The following is an 11,951-nucleotide window of genomic DNA, read 5'->3' as shown; positions in this document are numbered from 1 at the left end:
TCAATCTTTTCAAACCCCTTTGTTTCTTTTTTAGTTATTTCTCAATAAACCTTATGTGATTAGATTGTGATTATCTTATATTTGAGTGCATATTTTCAAGACATGTATACTTTTGGCAAGTATTGTTGCATTAGCGTAAATTTGAGGTCTATTGGCCAAAATATTCCCTAAAAAAGTAGGGTTGCAAATTGCAATTTTTAGAGTCTACTCTTCAAGATCTTTTTGGTGATGTATGGGTTGATAAGATTTTGAAGTGTAACAATAAAGTTACATCAAAGATTCCCTTTTGACTAGAGAATATTGCCATAATGGAATCCTTTAAGAGCAAAAAGGACTCTTTATGAAATCTAGACTCATCCAATCTTGAAACCCCATCATGCTATATATCATTGGAAAGCTTGTGACGAGTAGGCTCTTAAAATGCAATCTTTGAAAAATTTGGAGTTCATTTGCAACACTTTTTCCATGCCCCCATTTTTTGAGGGTATATTTTGGTTAAACTCCCTTAGAGGGTGTTTTCAAGACCTCAAAATCTCCCTAGTGACTTTTTCATGTCCCAATTAGTAATTTTGAATCAAAATTTCAACTTAAATGGACTCAAGGCAAGCTTAGTTTGCAATTCTAAGCACATTTTCTTTGAAACACTATCAATTAGGCAATGCAAATAGTACTTGCAATTTCAAATCCACAAGTTAGTTCATGCATGCATGAGCCAACTCACTGGATGATGTAATCTTCATCTCTTTTCAAACTTCTTTTAAGCTGAGTTTGGATTGTTTTGAGTGTGTTAGAGGTGGAGAGTCTCGAATAACGCTAGCGCAGGATTTTAGCTACAAAACCTCAAAAAAAAAATGCAACCGAGGTGGTAATTTTCTTCCATTTGAGGTGATAAGCAAAACCGTGAAGGTGATTAGCAAAATAGTTAAGACGATGGGTTGGGGGACCTCTTTAGCTAGTGTGGATCCCGGTTCTAGGGTTCTGCATCAAAATATTGTTGGGTATAGTTTGTCCTCTTTCGGTTTTTAGATGGCATTCAATTTAAGCCAATAGTCGGAAAGTTGAAGACAATTTCATGAGATGGGTCAAAATAAAAATATGTAGGTGGTCAGTACAACTAGTTAGCTTGGTTGGAAGACCATTTCCTATGGCCAGCAAGCATGCTTCTTCTTTATGGTCTAGTACATGGATTTTCACTATCTATAGTCTATTCAGGCCAAGATCAATCACAGTGTGCTCGAATAGGATAGGTAGTGTGCATTGTAGAGATAGTTTTGCATGATAGATTGAAATTGTTCTCGCAACCCCAAAAGCAATCGTAGAAGCACTTGACAAGGTTATGAAAAATCTCACTCTTGTTATTTTTTGCAAAGAACCATAGATTGTTGAATAAAGGGAGTGCAAAGAACACATCATCATCATCATCATTATCATAAATAAAAGTCGTATTTGTATCATTCAAGAGATTTAAGAATGGATGTAAGCCTTGCAGATTTTCAGTGATGATTGCTCACCCCATTCTATTGTGCTCTCATAAAATTGCTTTCATTTATATCTACGTTTTTGAGAGAGAGACAGATAAAGCGATAGATTCTTGGAATTGTGACCTCCACATTCTCAATGCTGATCTAATTTGTGCAACATCGGTATCAAAGCAAGGCTAATGCTTGTGGGGTGTACAAGTTTGAACATTTCCAACGTGTGAAACAACCTTACTTTGTAAAATTAACTGCCTTCTCCTCTTCAAACCAATTCAATCTACATTTCATTTCATAGTGAAAGGAATGTGGCATCATGATTGCAACAGCCAAAAACTCCCCCAAAATAGCTCGGACCAAGAAAAGAGTGTACTTTCCCTATTTGTGTCATCACTTAGAGAAGAATCAATCATAGTTTAGGTAGGAAGGGTGGAGTGACATAAAATGCAATGACCAACAATGTTTCGAAAAATACAAAGCAACATTGAAGAAATGATATGTGCAAAAAAATATCTACTATAATGAGTAGCTTAACATAAACTTGCATATATTAGCTTAACAATAAAGTTACATCAAAGATTCCCTTTTGACTAGAGAATATTGCCGTAATGGAATCCTTTAAGAGCAAAAATCACTCTTTATGAAATCTAGACTCATCCAATCTTGAAACCCCATCATGGTATATATAATTGGAAAGCTTGTGAAGATTAGGCTCTTAAAATGCAATCTTTGACAAATTTGGAGTTCATTTGCAAAAAAATTACAATGCCCCCATTTTTTGAGGGTATATTTTGGTTAAACTCCCTTAGAGGGTGTTTTCAAGACCTCAAAATCTCCCTAGTGACTTTTTCATGTCCCAATTAGTAATTTTGAATCAAAATTTCAACTTAGATGGACTCAAGGCAAGATTAGTTTGCAATTCTAAGCACATTTTCTTTGAAACACTATCAATTAGGCAATGCAAATAGTACTTGCAATTTCAAATCCACAAGTTAGTTCATGCATGCATGAGCCAACTCACTGGATGATGTAATCTTCATCTCTTTTCAAACTTCTTTTAAGCCGAGTTTGGATTGTTTTGAGTGTGTCAGAGGTGGAGAGTCTCGAATAACGCTAGCGCAAGATTTTAGCTACACTAACCTTTTTAAAAAAAAGCAACTGAGGTGGTCATTTTCTTCCATTTGAGGTGATAAGCGAAACCGTGAAGGTGACTAGCAAAATAGTTAAGATGATGGGTTGGGGGACCTCTTCAGCTAATGTGGATCCCGCTTCTAGGGTTCTGCATCTCAATATTGTTGGGTATAGTTGGTCCTCTTTCGGTTTTTAGATGGCATTCAATTTAAGCCAATAGTCTGAAAGTTGAAGACAATTTCATGAGATGGGTCAAAATAAAAATATGTAGGTGGTCAGTGGTACAACTAGTTAGCTTGGTTGGAAGACAGTTTCCTATGGCCAGCAGGCGTGCTTCTTCTTTATGGCCTAGTACATGGATTTTCACTATCTATAGTCTATTCAAGCCAAGATCAATCACAGTGTGCTCGAATAGGATAGGTAGTGTGCATTGTAGAGATAGTTTTGCATGATAGATTGAAATTGTCCTCGCAACCCCAAAAGCAATCGTAGAAGCACTTGACAAGGTTATGAAAAATCTCACTCTTGTTATTTTTTGCAAAGAACCATAGATTGTTGAATAAAGGCAGCGCAAAGAACACATCATCATCATCATTATCATCATCATAAATAAAAGTCGTATTTGTATCATTCAAGAGATTTAAGAATGGATGTAAGCCTTGTAGATTTTCAGTGATGATTTAGGGGGGATGTGCTCACCCCATTCTATTGTGCTCTCATAAAATTGCTTTCATTTATATCTATGTTTTTGAGAGAGACACAGATAAAGCGATGGATTCTTGGAATTATGACCTCCACATTCTCAATGCTGATCTAATTTGTGCAACATCAGTATCAAAGCAAGGCTAATGCTTGTGGGGTGTACAAGTTTGAACATTTCCAACGTGTGAAACAATCTTACTTTGTGAAATTAACTACCTTCTCCTCTTCAAACCAATTCAACCTACATTTCATTTCAGAGTGAAAGGAATGTGGCATCATGATTGCAACAGCCAAAAACTCCCCCGAAATAGCTCGGACCAAAAATAGAGTGTGGTTTCTGTGTTTGTGTCATCACTTAGAGAAGAATCAATCATAGTTTAGGTAGGAAGGGTGGAGTGACATAAAATGCGATGACCAACAATGTTTCGAAAAATATGAACCAACACTGAAGAAATGATATGTGCAAAAAATATCTACTATGAGTAGCTTAACATAAACTTGCATATATTAGCTTAACAATAAAGTTACATAAAAGATTCCCTTTTGACTAGAGAATATTGCCGTAATGGAATCCTTCAAGATTAAAAAGGACTCTTTATGAAATCTAGACTCATCCAATCTTGAAACCCCATCATGCTGGCTCTTAAAATGCAATCTTCGACAAATTTGGAGTTCATTTGCAAAACTTTTGCCATGCCCCCATTTTTTGAGGGTATATTTTGGTTAAACTCCCTTAGAGGGTGTTTTCAAGACCTCAAAATCTCCCTAGTGACTTTTTCATGTCCCAATTAGTAATTTTGATTCAAAATTTCAACTTAAATGGACTCAAGGCAATATTAGTTTGCAATTCTAAGCACAACTTCTTTGAAACACTATCAATTAGGCAATGCAAATAGTACTTGCAATCTCAAATCCACAAGTTAGTTCATGCATGCATGAGCCAACTCACCGGACGATGTAATCTTCATCTCTTTTCAAACTTCTTTTAAGCTGAGTTTGGATTGTTTTGAGTGTGCCAGAGGTGGAGAGTCTCGAATAACGCTAGCGTAGGATTTTAGCTACAAAACCTCAAAAAAAATATGCAACTGAGGTGGTCATTTTCTTCCATTTGAGGGGATAAGCAAAACCGTGAAGGTGATTAGAAAAGTAGTCAAGATGATGGGTTGAAGGCCTCTTTAGCTAATGTGGATTCCGCTTCTGGGGTTCTGCATCTCAATATTATTGGGTATAGTTGGTCCTCTTTTGGTTTAGATGGCATTCAATTTAAGCCAATAGTCTGAAAGTTGAAGACAATTTCATGAGATGGGTCAAAATAAAAATATGTAGGTGGTCAATACAACTAGTTAGCTTGGTTGGAAGACCATTTCCTATGGCCAGTAGGTGTGCTTCTTCTTTATGGTCTAGTACTTGGATTTTCACTAGTCCCTTGGGTCAAAATAAAAATATGTAGGTGGTCAATACAACTAGTTAGCTTGGTTGGAAGACCATTGCCTATGGCCAGGAGGCGTGCTTCTTCTTTATGGTCTAGTACATGGATTTTCACCAGTCCCTTGGGTCAACATAAAAATATGTAGGTGGTCAGTACAAGTAGATAGCTTGGTTGGAAGACCATTGCCTATGGCCAGGACGCGTGCTTCTTCTTTATGGTCTAGTACAAGGATTTTCACTAGTCCCTTGGGTCAAAATAAAAATATGTAGGTGGTCAGTACAACTAGTTAGCTTGGTTGGAAGACCATGCCCTATGACCAGCAGCAGGCGTGCTTCTTGTTTATGGTCTAGTACATGGATTTTCACTATCTATAGTCTATTCAAGCCAAGATCAGTTACAGTGTGCTCGAATAGGATAGGTAGTGTGCATTGTAGAGATAGTTTTGCATGATATAGATCGAAATGGTCTCGCAACCCCAAAAGCAATCGTAGAAGCACTTGACAAGGTTTTGAAAAATCTCACTCTTGTTATTTTTTGCAAAGAACCATAGATTGTTGAATAGAGGGAGCGCAAAGAACACATCATCATCATCATCATCATAAATAAAAGTCGTATTTGTACCATTCAAGAGATTTAAGAATGGATGTAAGCCTTGCGGATTTTCAATGATGCTTTAGGGGGGATGTGCTCACCCCATTTTATTGTGCTCTCATAAAATTGCTTCCATTTATATCTACGTTTTCGAGAGAGACACAGATAAAGCCATGGATTCTTGGAATTATGACCTCCACATTCTCGATGCTGATCTAATTTGTGCACCAACATCGGTATCAAAGCAAGGCAGCTAATGCTTGTGGGCTGTACAAGTTTCAACCTTTCCAACATGTGAAACATCCTTACTTTGTGAAATTAACTACCTTCTCCTCTTCGAACAACCAACTCAACCACCTACATTTCATTTCGCAGTGAAAGGAATGTGGCATCAGGATTGCAACAGCCAAAAACTCCCCCAAAATAGCTGGGACCAAGAATAGAGCGTGGTTTCCGTGTTTGTGTCATCACTTAGAGAAGAATCAATCATGGTTTAGGTAGGAAGGGTGGAGTGACATCACAGAATGCGATGACCAACAATGTTTCGAAAAATACAAACCAGCATTGACGAAACGATATGTGCAAAAAATATCTACTATGAGTAGCTTAACATAAACTTGCATATATTAGTATATGTAAGTTTATATATATATATATATATATATATATATATATATATATATATATATATATATATATATATATATATATAGAGAGAGAGAGAGAGAGAGAGAGAGAGAGAGAGAGAGAGAGAGAGAGGCGAGGGGGGGGAGGGGAGACTAAGGAATATAATTGACCTTTTATTTAGATGGATAGAAAGCTTCACAAACATGGAAGTAGGGGAATGGAATGGCCGCAAAACACGGCGTTAGATTCATAATCTAATCCCTATATTTAGGGGAATCCTTTCAAGTTGGGCAATGCAGGTTATATAAATGCTACTACTGCGCACTGTTGTGCATCCTTTAGGTAATTGTTTTGTTTGCGGATCATCTGGTATAATCACTTTTATGTTATCGGGCAAAGCTGACAAAAGCACTCCCAAGTTGGACAAACCAGGCAAAAGTCTGGTTGGCAGAAGCCCTCGGCCCCCCCCTGCATGAGATAAGCCGCCTGCAGCTCGTGATCATCTGGAAACAAATATTCAGGCAAACAGATGATCGAAGTAAGTTGGTAATATAACTACATCCTCCTCTTCCGTCCCTCTTCTATGCGCTAGTATATATTATATTATTTATTCCCCATTCTCAAATATTTCCAATGCATGTATTGTACTATAGTCTTTATAATACATTGAAAAGTACTCGAGAGACCGGGGGTTGTGTGTGTGTGTGTACCAGTGATTGGGGGCGCAGCTTGATCACTGGATGGCACAGGGACACCGAGGGAGTGCCGCAGGCTTTGAGAACTGGTGGTCGTCGATAAGCTGATTGCCATCATCAGCATCATCAGGATGGCGAGGGTATAAGCCGCCTTGTAAGAACGATCAGCCATCCCTCCCTCTCTCTCTCTCTCTCTCTCTCTCTGATCTCTCCGCGTGCGCCGAGTCTCCCTGATATAGCTCCCCACAGATATCAATTTCAACGATGGCGGCGAATGCAGAATCTACAGACCACCCAATGGCGGCCCACATGTCGTGACTCTGGCAACGTTTAATTAGTACGTGATCCTGCGATTATATTCAGGAGGGCCTGCCAAGATGCTTGTAATTTGTGGAAAGGCCAAGAACCAACGTGAAAGTATACATCAAGCCAAATAATGCCATAGAGAATTTATGTGAGACGGCAATAAACTCTATACTGGCTGAAAGAGACATGCATTGATCGGCCGAACATACTTTCGACAATAAATCAATCGAATTACACACAGACTAATTGCCCAATATCTCAAGTTTCTATGTTACAAGCCCAGCAATAAGCCATGCACAGTAAGGCCCTTTATTTACTAGTTTAGTGATGTACTCGACAAGCTAGAGGTGCGTGTGTGCAGGCAGGGATGTAAAGGCAATTTGCTTTGAACATATCGATGCATAGATGTAATCTAAATTGGACAAATGTTTTTCATAGTTGATAAAAACACTCTCTCTAGTCTTCATTTTGTCATATGCAAGCGCACACTGTGATACTCCATGCTTAGTGTTGCCATTGTCATCAACCTTTGATCTGGTGCTCTCACTGGACTGATGCTATGGGATGTATTAGCATTCTTCTTCAATCAGTGCAATATTCTTCATATATATATATTTCTCTCTGCGTTCATGTTTCTCTTCTGTTGCACATCTCACATGGTATCATTGCTTAAGTGAGGATAGTTTGGAGATTTCTCACAAAGGAGTTAGAGATCTTTCACCGAGGAGTTACCCAATCATCAAAACATAGGTTTTTCAGCTTGTGTTTGTTGCAAACGCAACATTTCTAGGAGGTTTTGTGTAGACCCCATTTGGCAACTAGACGACCCTATTTGGTGCATTGCGATATCATTTGGAGGCCAGACGACAACATTCAAGTGCATGTGACTGCTTCTAGGCATTAGGAAGCCCCTCTCTCTCAGCATTTTGTTGAAATGCAAATTTCTAAGTGGTGGTAACAATTCCTTGGTGTAGGCGATATTCTTCTAGTGGCAGGCGACAACATTTTATGTGCATGCAACACATCTATAGACATTGTAGTCAACTGCTTCCTCACTTCCATGTTGTTTCCCTAAAAGTGTAGATTTTTGAGTGATTGCAAGATCGAAGATGTCTTATCAATTCATGAGCTTTGATGACTCAGAGGAGGAGCTTCTTTTTAGATACTCTTTTGAGTGGAGATGCGATTATCACGACTATCGTCGGTGGGAGGAGTCTCCCATTTGTACCTATTCCCATTTTATTTATCTATCACAAAAGGCTCCATTTGAAGTGAAGATGCCATCCTTGATACCCTCAGTGTAGGTACCTGTTTTACCTTCCTTACCCAAAGAAGACAAACTGAATGGTTCAAACTATTCGCTGTGGTCGTATAAGGTGGAGTGCATACTCGACACCGTCGATCTTTGGGAGCTTGCTTCTAATCACATCCCCTATCCTAATGAGGATCTCATAGATGGGACTTCTATGAATTGTGCAACCTTGTGGGATTGGCTCAACTCTCGAGCAAAATCCTTTCTCTTCATGAGTTTGCAGGATTTTGTCCTTGTGCACATTCACAGGTTGAAGACCACGTCAGAAGTGTGGAAGAAGCTTGTGTCTTTTTATCAACATAAGATGTTTGCCCACATGATCTCCCATGAGAAGAAGTTGTGGATACTTAGTATTGATGACTCCTCCTCCATGAAGGAGCACATCACTAAGATGGAGGACATGAGGGGTGAACTTGCCTCTCTTGGTTGGATGATATTCTCTGAAGACATGGCTATGATCCTTTTGATTCAGTTTCCATCTCCTCAGTTCAATGTCTTCTACACCAGCCTTATCAGATAAAGGACCTATGAGACACTCTTGTGGAAGGACCTTTCACCACTTTTCTTATAGCATAATGAGGGTGAAATGAACTTAGCCTAAATTGGATTAAATGACAAGAAAATTAAGAAACAACAAGTGAAACAACTAGCCATAGCCATGCCATAGCTGAATATAAATTAAGACTGGAACCAAATGAAGCCATAGCTAGGTTGAATCAAAGGTACAATGAGAATCATAGAGGAGAGGCTACTGTAAGAAATCCACCTCTTACTATGGTGGGCATTGAGTATTCACCCTCAATGTTGGTGGGGAAGGCAAGAAACCCTCAAGCTCCAAGAAAATGGAGGAATTTACAAATGTACAAAAGATACTTACAATGGCACACTATTGTATACTCCAATCCCAATTAAGCTAATTCTCCCTTTAAAAAAGGGTACAAATTTTGTTTTATTACAATCCATGCATATCCAAACGTTTTGTTCTCAAAACTTGAAGATGGAAAAGGTACATCAATGGTAGAAATGAATAGGGAAATGTCCAATACTGAAGTAGCCTTGTAGAAGCATCATCAAAATGTCAAACAATGAGATTCTAAAATTCTGCCTTGAATAAGATAGCTGTAGAGAATGACCCATAACTTTGAATAGACATGTTGAATTGTGACATATGAGGTATATAAATGAAGTATACTTTAGTAGGTAACCATGCATGTATTCAAAATGCAAATTTGATATCAATAGCCCAATTATTTTGAATGTAGAAATTTTATACAACAAGCTCTCTACTATTCACACTACAAGATATAGACCTTATAGCGATGTTTAAAGCGACGAAAATACAAACAACAAAATTTGCCCCCGTCGTCGCAAAAAGCGTCGTTATTGACAACGCCATAGAATCGTCGCTATATGCGTCGCTATATACGTCGCAAATGCGACGCATATAGCGACGATTGCAGAGAATTTGCCACGCTTATAACGACGACAATAGCGACGCGTGCAGAAAATTTGCGATGCAAATAGCGACGGTAACAGAGAAAAAAAAATTTGTGGTAGGGCAGCTTGCCACATATAGCACTGTGTGCTGTATGAGAGCCATACAAAATAGTTTCTGCACTGCTGCATACAAAGCGTTTGCAAACAAAAAGAATGTATACTGAAATCATAAAACTGATAGATGAAATAAATACATGATATCGTATAAAATGCGATTGGTACAATCATAAAATAATATCACTAATACATAGAAAATGTCTACATAGATCGGGCGACTAAAAACTAAAGGTATGTGAGATCTAAGGATCCAAGGGCGAGCTACAAATCCTCGTCCCCCGAAAGCTCTTCCCGCTGCAAAGGAGCATCAAATGGATTCTGCAGAAAAAGAAACAACATATTCCACCATACAATAATGCATTCAATATCTCATGGTAACTACGGACAAGAAAGATGAGTGACTTACTAGGCCGCCGCATCTATACAATCGGTCGATCAATGATCTGAGACCGTGCCTCTCTGCATATCGAGTCTCAAGGCCTTGTGGATCGCGATTTGTAATGGAGTGCTGCAAAGAAAACAAAATGCTAACTGTTAGAAACATGATTGTCAGTACAAAGAATATCTCAAAAAAACAAATAAGCAAAACAAAAGAGAAACTTACAAAGTCCTCCAAATATGTCTTGTGGCCGCCACTCTCAAGATGATGTACCGATCCGGCCTCGATTCGTGCCCTCGCCGCCTCCCGCTGCTGACTCCAACGTCCTAGCAAATTTGTAGCCTCCTCCCTCAGTCGGCGCCAGTCGTCTGCATCTAACCACTCACGCTTTGGAGCCCCACTCTTGATTGCCTTGCATGCGTCGGATCGTCTATGTGACATGTATGCATGCATGCAATCCATCATCCAGCCCGTAGAGAATCTATCCACTGCGCCTGGCACCGGGAACTCCTTGTGCAAGGATGCTACTATGTACTCCTTGCTCCCCTCCGGTATGTTCCTCCAATGATCCAGGACGTTGTGCCGAAAAACTTGTTGGCACAACTCCCTCATGTGAGCCATCACCCTCCTTCCCTCATCATTCATGATGATGGCTCCTGACCTGCCATCCACTAGGTATCCATAATCCCTAGGAGTATGCCTTGTATGGGCCCTCTCCCATCTCCGTCCACGCTCCTGGGGATATCCAGGAGACCCCTGTACATCCGGTGTACCGATGGGGGTACCCTCTCCCGGAGTGCCACTCAAAGGGGTGCCACCAAAGGGGGTGCCACCAAAAGGAGTGCCACCAAAAGGCGTGCCATCTGTCGACGGCTGCGCAAAAGCCGGAGTAACTGGAGTGGACGTCCCCACAGGTGTGACAAATCCTGGAGGTGACCGAGCTCCAGCTGAACGACGAGACAGAGACACTGCGTCCATGTCTCCACAGCAGCACCCCCCTGATCCTCCTGCAGTCGCAATCCCTCCCTCTGGCCCAAGTCGCGAGCGTTGAGATCGTCTGCTCGAAGCTGAAGCATCTGATCGCGCTGAAGCTGATCTAGCGGAGCGCCCTGACGAAGAACGAGACAGCTCCTGATCTGCCATCTCTCTGAATCTCGCGAGCTAATCTGGAGACATGCATGCCATCATCTCCTGAAACTCCTCATCGCTCATCCCTCGACTCATCCTGAAAATGTCGATACCTGCACAGATAAAAAATGATGTTAGAATAATCAATTTAAACTATACAAAGCACATTAATATAAATCATTTTTGAAAAATCCCTCTTAAAATGCATATCTTATCTACCTTTATGGAAGATCTAAACAACGAATTGAGTAATACAATTCTCCAAGTATGAAGTATTCTATGGTCCCATGTTAATCTCCTGACACAACTCTGCATACACTGGAAGGTCGATAGACATGTTACCACAAAATAATGAGTCTGCCTCGTTCTCAAAAAATTCTACGACTTCTGTATTTCCATCATTGTTAGCCGATGCGGGCTCCAAGCTTGCGGTGGCCTCCACCCCTTGTAATTTCGATCCCTCTATTTGCATATTTTCTTCATCTATGCCTGGAACATCGCTTTGATCGTATACTCTCGCACCTCGAGGAGTTGAAGGTATAACATACCACCATCGAGGTTGTCGGGGATTTGGATAGAAGATTACCTGTTCACAAACACTTACAAAGCGGCTTCAAACCAT

This window comes from Lygodium microphyllum, chromosome 4 (genome assembly GCF_053477565.2).
Source record: "Lygodium microphyllum isolate KBCC chromosome 4, Lygodium_microphyllum_v1.1.10, whole genome shotgun sequence".
In the NCBI taxonomy this organism is placed as follows: Eukaryota; Viridiplantae; Streptophyta; class Polypodiopsida; order Schizaeales; family Lygodiaceae; genus Lygodium; species Lygodium microphyllum.
Note: the sequence above shows the minus strand (reverse complement) of the source record.